Genomic DNA, 12,003 nt, shown 5'->3' with positions numbered 1-12,003 from the left:
GATAAATCAAAAGAATCAAGCTCATCAAGAATGGTGTCTCTGATAACTTTTCAATACCTGTGTTGCAAATTGGAATGCCCAAGGCAAGGGAGGGAGGAAAGCAGGAAGGGAGGTAGGGAAAGAGGGAGGAAGAGAGAGGGAGAGAAAGGGAAGAGAAGGAGGGAGAGGGGGCGGGGTTAGGGAGGGGGAGGAGGAGGGTAGGTAGAGGGAGAGAGAGAGAACACTAGAGTGCCTGCCAGCCCAGCCCTAGAGGCAAGCTGGGAGTTGTGGGGGTGGTTAGCAGGAGGGAAATTGGGAACACTAGTGGTGGGAAAGTAGTGGTGAAGGGACAGATGTTGTAACATTGTATCACTTAAAACCCAATCATGAACAACTTTGTATTGTGTACCTCACAGTGCTCAATTTTTTTGAAAGTTAAAGGAAAGAAGGATGTCTCTCAAAGTTCTTTTCCATGTATACAATTCACATACATCCCTACCAATTTTTCTCAAGAACAGTTCAGAGCCCCAACTCATCAAGGTGAACTCCTCTATCTCTGAGTTTTATCTTACATCCTCTCTCATTTGTGAGACCTCCATTCCAAAATAACTCTTCTCTCCTTGATGTCTCAACTGGTTTCTTTCCTATAGCTCACATGCATTGTCTCTCACTCTCACTCAACATAAATGTCTTATTTTTCCTCCCGGAATCTTCCTCAAATTGTTATTTTACCTCTTTCCTTCATAATGAAAACCCCTTACAATTATTTATCCTTATTGATATTTTTCAGTCAGTAACAGGTAGTATGGCTTCTGCCCAACAACTGTAACACTGTGCTAATTCAGGTCCACAACACTGGCTGTTAGATCAAACTGGAAGTTTTCAGTACCTATTTTACAGGAACTCTCTGCTGTATATGTCTTCACAGATCATTTTTTCCTGTTTCTTCATTCCAAAATTCCCTATTTCTCAGAGATGCGTTCAATACCTGTGTTGCAAACTGGAGTGCCCAAAGCAAGGGAGGGAGGGAAACACTGAATGCATTTTCTGGATTTTCTCATTTCTGTGTCTTAGCAATATTTTCAAGATGTGTTTCTCCATTCAGTACCCATCTCACCAAGTAACTTTTCTTAGATTTCACCTAATATTTTAATTTCACTGGCAACCTAATAATCAATGACATCCAACTCTTCAACAATAAGTTTATAGACCCATAGAACACAGCTGATCAGTGTCATGTAGTAATTCCACAATTTGTATTCTCTGCATGTCCCAAGTTCACATTAAATTTATACTTATTCACAGGTATTGGTGCTCTTGCTCTGTATTCCTGACTTCAGAAAACATTCTTCTGGTGTCATTCTTCTTTGGCGGATCCTCTGCCATGTTGAGATCCCAAAATGAAGTCCCAAGATATCGGTGATTTGAGAGCCACCAGCCACACAAGAGGAGTTACATGGTACCAGGGGTCAAACTCGAGACCCCAAGCATGTGCTCTATACACTTTGAGAAATCTCTCTACTCTGAGGACCATTATAAATTCTCTATTGTCCCTCCCCATTACATCTATGTGCAACCATAGAGCCTGGTGAGTCAGATCCTTGCTTCTAACTCACTGGCTATATTGGGCATGTTATTATATGGAAATTCTACAAGGTTCAAGCTAGTATTTAGTCTTTTAAAGCTTTTCCCCAACCTTTAAAATGGGAAGAGTATGGTACATATTACACTGAGAATTGCTGTAATAAAGATTAAAGGATTATATGTGAAACATGCACTAGGCCTCTTGCTTCATGCATCATACTCAAGAAATGTAGCTAGTTTTATCAAACTCATCAAGTATTTACTATTTACTTCCAAAATATACCCTTACATTTTTGGGAGGGAGGTCACACCCGGTGATGCACAGGGGTTACTCCTGGCGCATGCACTCAGGAATTACTCCTGGCTGCGCTCGGGGGCCCATATGGGATGCTGGGAATCAATCCCAGATCAGCCGCGTGCAAGGCAAATGCCCTACCCACTGTGCTATTGCTCCAGCCCCATCCTATTTTTTTTTATCTCTTCTACTTCATCACTACTTATTTATTCAGAAAAAAAAGGGAAGACAGAAAGCCATTAAGAAAGTCATGAAATTGGGGTTTCCACAGGTTAGTGAGGTAAATCCCAATTCAAACCCTTGCTCTAGGGTCCTATATGTGGGAATAACATGATAATCAACCCAGAGATGGAAGAAACTGAAGAAACCCTTGCCGGAGTGAACTATCTAAACCACAAATCTGACTATGTTACTGACTATAAAAGCCATTCTACAGTTATTCATTGCCTTCAGGGTAAAGTTTAACTCCCTAAAATGCTAGATATCCATTTCCAAGTCTTGGCACTCTTTTTCATTTTGTTTCAACAATGCTGAACTATTTATATTTCTCTGTACAAGCCCCTGTTTTTTTAATGTTTCAATGTCTCTGCTTCATTGGCCTTGAAACATCCTTCACCCTCTCTCTGCCCCTGTAATCCTTTATACCAGCGGGAATTCATGTGGCTGCAAAGGAAAGAAAGCCAATTCAAACCAGCTTGTCTTGAAAAAAAAAAGAGATTTATTAAAAGGCTACTGAGGCATCTCATTGAAACAGAAGGACAGAGAAGTGGTTGCACATCTACTGCAGGCAACAATCAAAATGGAGGCTTGAATGCTGACAACATGTGTTCTCCAATAGCATGAGCACGTGCATGTGTGTGAGTGTGTATGTTTTGGGGTGTGACACTTATTGCTGTTTTATTTTTTTCTGCAAACTGAAGAACAGAGAACAATTGGCAGCTCTCAACCCTCACTACATCCTATGCTGAAAAATCCTATGAACTAATCCTATGATACTAATTGTCCTCATCTGCTTCAGGTACCTACTTATGGATTAAAAATGTATAGACAAGGAATACAATGCAGCAGTGTATGAACACTGGTTTTCCACATAAGCATCTGATAAAGGAAGGAAGCACCTAGGAAAGTTAAGGAAAGTTAACTGAGCAAATTACGGAATATACTGCATAGAAAGCATTCCTGCTTAAGTTTTACAACTCAGCTGAGGTGATGATACTCTTCCAAGAAGCACCGTAGACTCCTCTATTGAGTTGGGTGCTTTTGTTCTATGCACCTTACTGTCTAATGATCTAATGCTGTCCTTATATTTTCCATAAGCTTTTCCTACTGAACACTTTGAAAACAAGTGTTATCATATTCAGTTTCCAACTCTGACTCTGAGAATTAAAAAAAAGAAAGAAAGAAAGAAAAGAAAAAGAAAAGGCTGGAAAGATAGTACAGTTGGAAAGTACATGCTTGCATGCATGCTGCTGACCTGATTTCAATCCCCAGCTCCCCATAGTCCCCTGAGTCCAACCAGGAGTGATCCCTGAGCTCAGTTCTAGGAGTAATCCCAAAGCACCACCAAGTATAGCTCCAAAAACAGAAATGGGGGGTGGGGAGCAGCAATAAATTTGTACACTTGCTCAAAGATTTCTGGAAAGGTAAGTAGGGAATCGATTGAAATTAAAATTTCTTGAAATTTCTGAAACTCCCACTATGAAAAGTCATCATCTTAACTGTATTTTGAGTCAGTATACATTTCTCTTCTAACAGAGAAAAACAAGCAGTGAGGTAATTCCAAATCTTATTACAGTGTTACTTTCTTTTAGAATTATTAGAAGTGGAAAAAATCTATATGCTTGACTTGAATAAAATCACTAAAGTTGTCCAATATTATGGAAAAGAGCATAGTAATGTCACACAAATAAGTTTCTTTTTTTTTAAAGGTTTTTTTTAATTTATTTTTTATTTTTTTAATAGCTATTTAGTATTTTTTTTCTTTTTTTATTAGTGAAAAACCATGAGGTACAGTTATAGGCTTACAAATTTTGTGCTTGGGTTTCAGTTATACAATGATCAAGTGCCCATCCCTCCACCAGTGCCCGTCATCCATCCCCATTCTTTTATGCTTACAACTTTCAAGATTCAGCTCATCTGGTAGTGTGTTGAGCTGTTAGTTAAATCAAACTCTTAATTTAGTGATAGAGACTCTATTTACCCTAGTAGAGGGTAAATATGGGAAAAGGTAGTATTTTTCTCCCTACTGTCAAAGTACATATGAAATGAAGGTGTGTGGGGCAGGGCGGGGAAGAATAAAAGGTAAAACAGAGTGAGGAGAAACCTGATCAAAATGAGCAAAACAATGTCCCGCTCTCCCTCTGCTGGCTTCTTCAAGTATTGCTTCAAGTGTCTGCTATAAGACTAAAGGCTGTTCCTATGGATGACCAAAAATATTTAGAATTGTTCACACTGTTCATCAGAATAGTTAAAAATGTCATTTTGCTTTGTCTTGGGCAACATTCAGGCATCATACTCAGCAGTTTTCAGGGGATTTTTGCCATGCTGCCGAACTCTGTCATCCTGAAAATATGCTCAGCTCTTTGTTGAACTATGTCTTTTGCCCCTGAATAAGGAACAATTACTATTGTCAATAATAATTTAAACAAATAAAAGCATCCCCACAAAGCCATTAGTAGAATTTATCCCTAACACTAATACAAGCTAAGATGGGAATTATAGATCAGTAGAATCTACTGGGTTGGTTCTTGGTTTTGGGATTCAAAAAGAGATGTATTCAAAATTATATTTTCTGGAATTCTAAGAATATTATCATTATTTATAGACCAGACGTGGCCTTGCAGAGTCATGAAAATAGCATTCTGAGTTATAAGACCTGGGTATATGTCTTGACTTCCCTGATATTGAGTATATAAGCTTTACTAATTGTCACTTATATATAGGTTTGTGTAAGATTATCATTTCTGGAACCGAATTTCATACATCACTAAATAAAGAGCCAATGCAACTCAATTGTTGGATTCTCTTCATATTCTAATATATCGTGATTCCAAGTGCTATTAAATTGTAAAATGCTAATGATTTGTTTCTGTTTTTTCTTTATACCATTTGAACCATCTTCAAATATAAGCAAAATGGTTGAAACCATTCCTGTGATCATCAGCTTCCTTTCTTGATGTGATGCCAGATATACTGTGGACACCAAAATTAATCTTAATTGATACAATAATTATTATTATGGCAATGAAAAGCCCCAGGATTTTAATTTGTGCCAAATTCTCTCCTGGTTATGTGGCTAGTATTCTGAGTAACAGCTGTGAACAGATCTATATTTCTTCCCTACGCCACCCCCACAACAATCTGAAATCTTCACTTCAAATGAGAAAAATAAGAAGCTAAAAATGTCATCTCAATCTGTCCTACCATCCAGTCATTACTTAAATTCACTATAGCACATTTCTCTAAATCAATTGATTCCAACATAATCATTGAAAAAAAAAGGGGAGGGTGTACAAATTGATAAGAGGAAAGACAGGATATATAGGTTCAAATCATAACTACACCTCTCAGTTTAATATACATGTTTCAAAGTAGAAATACAGCATGTCTTGAAAGAATGTGTGAGCTGATCATTCCAGTGTTTCCAGATTTGCAAATATAATTGGAGGCCTGTACATAGTAGCAAGAAGAATTATAGCTACCATTATTGACAGCTTAATATGTGCCACACACTATGCATGTGCATGACTATAAATGTGTGCTCTGTAAATATATACATATATATATATTTACAGAGCACACATTTATATATATATATATATATATATATATATATCAGCCTTCATTCATCCCTGAGAATTCTCAGTGCTAGAGTGATAGCAACTTCTATTGTTAGTCATAATAATAACATGTTCTTTCCTGAGTAATGAAGAATCTACTGGAAAAACTCTGAAGCTTAAGGGCTTGTAGCCAGAGGAATCAGTCATTATGATTAGTGTATTGTATCCACCTTCCAGGCACAATGAAGCAACTTAACTTTAGAAGACATTTACACACCTACCAGAAAATGGAGACAAATAATCATCTCAAGTGTTGGTAAACCCATTTCCTTGTAAATTTGTACAGCTACTTTGAAAACTTTTTCTGACAGTTTAAGTCATACCCAATATAAGCCAACAATTTCATAATACTTACACCATTACAATACATTCACAAACAAAAATGTGAATTCACTTCACATTTAGTGAGTGTACACCAAAGACATAATGTTCACAGCTGGGGGCTGGCGCGATCACACAGCAGGTAGGATGTTTGCCTTGCATGCGTCCAACCTGGGTTTGATTCCCAGCATCCCATATGGTCCCCCGAGCACTGGCAGAAGTAACCCCTGTGTATCACCAGGTGTGACCCAAAAAGAAAAAAAAATCACAGCTGGACTATTAAAATCACATTAAATCATTCCAGTGTACAAAAATTAAAAAATAAAATTTTGCCTCCTTCATTTAATAAAAAATACAATTCATCAGTGACAACTATTGTTGCATTAAAGCAGGAATGAATTTCTAACTTGCATTAAGCACAAAAAAAACTAGCAACAAAAAAGATGTATATTATATTTGTGTATGGTGAAGTTATAATCGGCATCTGCAAAAATCTAAGATTTAGCATTAGTCTATGCCATTTTCTGAGGCTTTTTTTTTTTTAACTTTGAGGCTTGTGGGGGTCACACCTGGAAGTGCTCAGGGCTTATTCCCACCTCTGTTCTCAGGAGTGATTCCCTGACAGTGCTTAGGGATATGTGGTACTGGGATTGAACCTGGTACATCTGCAATCTGCATGCAAGGTAAAGGCTTCGCTTCTTGTACCATCTCCTCTGCCTGTACGAACCTGGGATTTTTAAAACAGAAAAGTTTTAATACTCTTCCCGCTAAGAGGTGAAGGTTGTTTCCTCACCTTGAAGCCACATACAACCAACGTAACAGCATGGAAGCAATGCTGCAGAACTTCCAGGGACAAGGAGAAATGGCAAAGCAGCTCTCATCTTGCTTTTCGAAGAGGTTAGCACTTGCTTTTCGGAGAGGTTAGCACACAAGCACAGGGAGCCCTAAGCCACCAAGTTAGAAGTCAAACTACCACTGGCACCCTGCAAGGGAGACCGCATTAGCCTCAAGAGACCATGTGGAGAATTCTGAAGGACAGGAATAGGAGAAGGAAGAAGCTGGCTGGAAACAACTCTCCTCATTTTGATTGGCAGAGCAGATATGATTTATTCAAGGTGTCTCCATTCTAGTTGATGGAAAGACAAACCATCGCAAGTCCTATAGAAACATCAGGAAATGGCTGACCTGCTGTTTTTTGGTAGCAGTTTCACCTTCTTACTGCTTAGATGGGCTGGAGTGATAGCGCAGCAGGTAGGGATTTTGCCTTTCATGTGGCCGACCTGTCTGACCTGAGTTTGATTCTTCTGCCCCTCTCGGAGAGCCTGGCAAACTCCCATGAGTATTTCACCTGCATGGCAAAGCTACCAAGAGTATCTCGCCCACAAGGCAAATACCCGTGATGTATTAGATATGCCAAACACAGTAACAACAAGTCTTACAATGGAGACGTTACTGGGCCCACTCAAGCAAATCGATGAACAATGGGAGGACAGTGCTACAGTGCAGTGCTACTGCTTAGATCAGGGCACCTTAAACTTTGGGCCTCACAACAACTTCTCACAAGAGAAACAGTTATGTGGCCCTGGGTAAGCATGTAAGCAAATCAGACATTTATTTATACGAAACCATAAAATATATTTTTACAATTGGTTCATGATTCTCACATCCACTTTTGTGAACACATGTGGGGTCATGATCCTCAGTTTAAGAAACTAGAACAGGGGACTGGAGTAATAGCACAGTGGGTAGGGCATTTGCCTTGCACACGGCCGACCCGGGTTCGATTCCCAGCATCCCATATGGTCACCCAGGTACCACCAGGGGTAATTCCTGAGTGCATGAGCCAGGACTAACCCCTATGCTTCACCGGGTGTGACCCAAAAAGCTAAAGAAAGGGAAAAAAAAAAGAAAAAAAACCCAAACATGTTAAAAAAAAGAAAGAAACTAGAACAGGGGGCTGGAGTGATAGCACAGCGGGTAGGGCGTTTGCCTTGCACGCGGCCTATCCGGGTTTGATTCCCAGCATCCCATATGGTCCTCTGAGCACAGCCAGGAGTAATTCCTGAGTGCATGAGCCAGGAGTAACCCCTATGCAATGCCGGGTGTGACCCAAAAAGAAAAAAAATAGAAACTAGAACACAGTTTACTCAAAGGTTTAAGATGACACTTCCGTGTGTTTCCAAAATTCTCTCTTGTCACTTCCTTCTTTCAGACTGCCTGCATTTGCCTCAATCTCCATTTCGGTCTCCTCCCTTTGATGGTATCCCTCATCTCTGTTTAGGGACCTCTGAATGATCTTTGCCTGAGACACTGTTTCCAGGCAGTAACTGGGATCCTTTCTAGTTGTTCCCAGGGCTAGGGCAACTCTCTGCAGAAGCAAAAAAAAAAAAAAAAAAAAAAAACCCAAATGTAAGTGTGTAAACCCACAATAAAAACTACATCTTGTTTTTTGACGTTCAATTTATCATAATCATAATCAAAGATACCCAAAAAGACCAAGTACAGCAGTAGTAAAGCTTCTTGAAAATCTGCTCTATTGAGTTGGTATAATGTTTAATTTCCCATGACTTAAGTGAAGGACTTTTGTTGCACTAGCACTCACTGCCTTCTTATTAGAGCTAACAGATTTCACAAGGTTCTTTTTTTAACCTTTGTTAGAACCACTACTAGAATATTTACAATCACATATGTGACTTGCTCTACTGCTTCAGGTAGCCAGTCCTCTTGTACTGATAAATCCTGCTTCACCTCTCTACTTTTGATTGCAGGACTCTGCTTTCCTCTAGTTTTCCTACTCTCCCACAGCATCTTCTCTAACTCCTTTTCTGGAGCCCTAAATCTATTATTTTGCTACATGTCTCACAGGAGTGAGGCACTGGGTTCATTTCTGGTACCACAAAATAATGATAATAAAATAATAATACCATTATTATTACAGCACTCTAAAATTTTAGGATGCTGCAAATCTCCTAATTTCTTGCTAAACAACAAATTCTTAGATACTATCTGCAGAGATCTTGTTACATTCCAACTAATTTTGAGCTCTCATCTTCCAACTCAGATTTCCATTATCTGCCGATTTTTTCTTACTGCCTTCTTTGCAACTGTGCATCTTTACTTGGTTATCTCAGAATATACATATTCAATATTTAATTTCTTGTCTCCATTCTCCCTAACTCATTCCTCCTCTCATCTTTCCATTTACAAAAGCTAGAACCCTAAAACCTTTGTTCCCTAAATCATCTATGAATTCCAAACAAATCTGCTGAACTTTGATCCCTTCTCTGCTTCTTAATTCCCATTCAGAATGTCTCTATCTTAACACTATTGAAATTCTGATCCAGTTTGTTGTGAAGAGTTATCTCATGCAGTACAGGTTTTATTTGGTTCCCTTATCTCATGCTGTTAATAACAGTAGCACTCCCTTGTTGGGGAAAATAAAAATACTCCACACATTAACAACTATCTTGATGAGGATGGAAGAGGGTCATGTCAGATCCCATAGAGCCACTGTCTTAGCTGATTAAGGATTTCATTATTAATTACCTGCATTAGGGCAAGAGATTGCAGTGGACTTTTGCCTAAAAGTGCATCTACCCCATTTACTACACTCCTTATAATTTAATAGTTTTCCTTAGGATAAAAATTGAACATTTTCAACATGGCATATGGGGGCATCATCTGTCCCTCTACTTGCCTTTCTAGCTTATTACTACAGCCCTAGTAAGTTTCTTACAATTTCCTTAGGAATGGATGAAACTCACAATAGGTGTTAATATAGATTGTAGGTACACTGGTAGCTTAAGATATAAATGCAAAACTCTTAGGAAAGTTTATATGTGGTATAAAAATAAATCATAAAAATAAATCTTTCTTGGAGAGTCCAGCAAACTACTGAGAGTATCACCAGCCAGCCTGGCAAGCTACCCGTGGCGTATTCAATATGCCTAAAACAGTAACAATAACGGGTATCATTCCCCTGACCATGAAAGAGTCTCCAATACATTAGCATTGAGAAAGACAAATAAGGAGCGGCTGCTAAAATCTCAGGGCCCAGACAAGTGGAGACATTACTGGTGCCCACTCAAGGAAATCAATGAATAATGGGATGATAGTGAGACACTGACACAGTTCTAAAAATAAGCACATACTAAAAGAAACTTACACAGAATTACATTAAATATGTAGCTGTAATGGTAGTACAGTGGTGGTAGGGCATTTGCCTTGCAGGTTTGACCCTTGAACCACATATGGTCTGCCGAGTCCACGAAGACTGATTCCTGAGCCAGAAGTAAGTCCCCAACACTGCCAGATGTGATCCCCAAACAAAAAAGAATTACATTAAATATACACAGAAAATTAGAAAACTCTAAGGCATGGCTAAGTTAAAATAAATTTACAACAAGAAGGAAAAGAAGATGCTTTATAGTCAAAACATATGATGAATTATGCCATCTCCTGACTGACAGCTATGTCACCCCTAAACCAGTCCCTCACAGGTACCTAAGTGTTCAAACACTCTATAAAGAAATCCAAATAAAACCCGTGTCACGTCATCAGGAAAAGTCTATTGAGTCCTGTGGGGGCGAGCATACTTCCCCTGTGTCTGATTAACAAAGTCAGCCAATGGCTCTAAAAACTTCCCACTTGTGGATCTCCTGGTTAAAACTGCTGGTTCTCCAAAGCAGATGGAAAAGGTAGATAATGAAAGATATATAAACAAGGCATAACCTGTGATTTGGGTGGTGATGACTTTCCACGTACTAACATCCTATCCTGTGTGTCAACTTAATCCAGTTCTTTTCTCCTGCTTTAAATACAAGGTATTTATATTTTTTTAGTTTTTGAAATATTTTATTCTTTTTTTTTCTTTGCATGCCCCTTAATTTTTTTTTAAATTTTTATTAGTGAAACACCATGAGGTACAGTTGTAGACTTACAAATTTTTGTGCTCGGGTTTCAGTTATACAATGATCCAGTACCCATCCCTCCACCAGAGCCCATTCTCCATCATTTACATTATTTTTTTAATTTTTGTTAGTGAAACACCATGAGGTACAGTTGTAGATTTACAAATTTTTGTGCTCGGGTTTCAATTGTACAATGATCAAACACCCATCCCTCCACCAGTACCCATTTTCTACCACCACGGGTCCCAGTATCCCTCCCACTCCCCATTCCCCCATCCCACCCTGCCTCTGTGGCAGGGTATTCCCTTTAATACAAGGTATTTAAAGAGATTCAATATACCATGTTTTGGAAGCCTGCAGTTTTGAATCCTTGGTATCATTAAATAAAGATAGTTTGCCTAGTAGTTTTCTTGGAGGCAACCATTCCACCAAGTTAGTTTTTCTTATGGCTGTTCAACTCTAACATGAATCGCCTCCCAGAAGACAACTGCTTTAGCACCTATCATTCTATGGTGTTCATAGCCTTAAGTTTCTGTTCTGGCCTTTCATCATATCACACTGTGATGAACTCTACCCATTTCATGGTCTGTGAAATCTTTGAAAGCTGTAAAACGTTTTATTATTTTCAGCTCAAAATTTGGCAATGAACCAACAACAAAGGAGATGCTTAAAAACTACTGGACTGACTTCCAGCAGACAGATAAGAACGGTGGTGGAATTATTTTTGCCTTTCCCCATTCCCTATTTGGTGAGATGTTGTAGTAGTCACAGCAGAAAAAAAAAATTACAGCAAGTATGTAAACATTAACAAGCTGAATCTTGGTGGTTCTCATTTTCTTTTTTCGTTACTGTATCACTGTAAATGTATCACTTTACTGTCACTGTAACTGTCCTCCCGTTGTTCATCGATTGGTTCCAGCGGGCCTAGTAACATTGTGAGACTTGTTACTAAATTAAAACACACACACACACACAGTTTGGGCTTTTTCTCCCATCTCACCCCACCTTTAAAAACAAAATGGATTAGAGCTGAGCCTCTTCAGTCAAGACATCTCACAACACGTGGTTCCAAATT

The sequence above is a fragment of the Sorex fumeus genome, unplaced genomic scaffold (genome assembly GCF_029834395.1).
Source record: "Sorex fumeus unplaced genomic scaffold, SorFum_2.1 ptg000007l, whole genome shotgun sequence".
NCBI lineage: Eukaryota > Metazoa > Chordata > Mammalia > Eulipotyphla > Soricidae > Sorex > Sorex fumeus.
The sequence above is the reverse complement of the archived record's forward strand: the minus strand, read 5'-3'. Positions refer to the sequence as shown.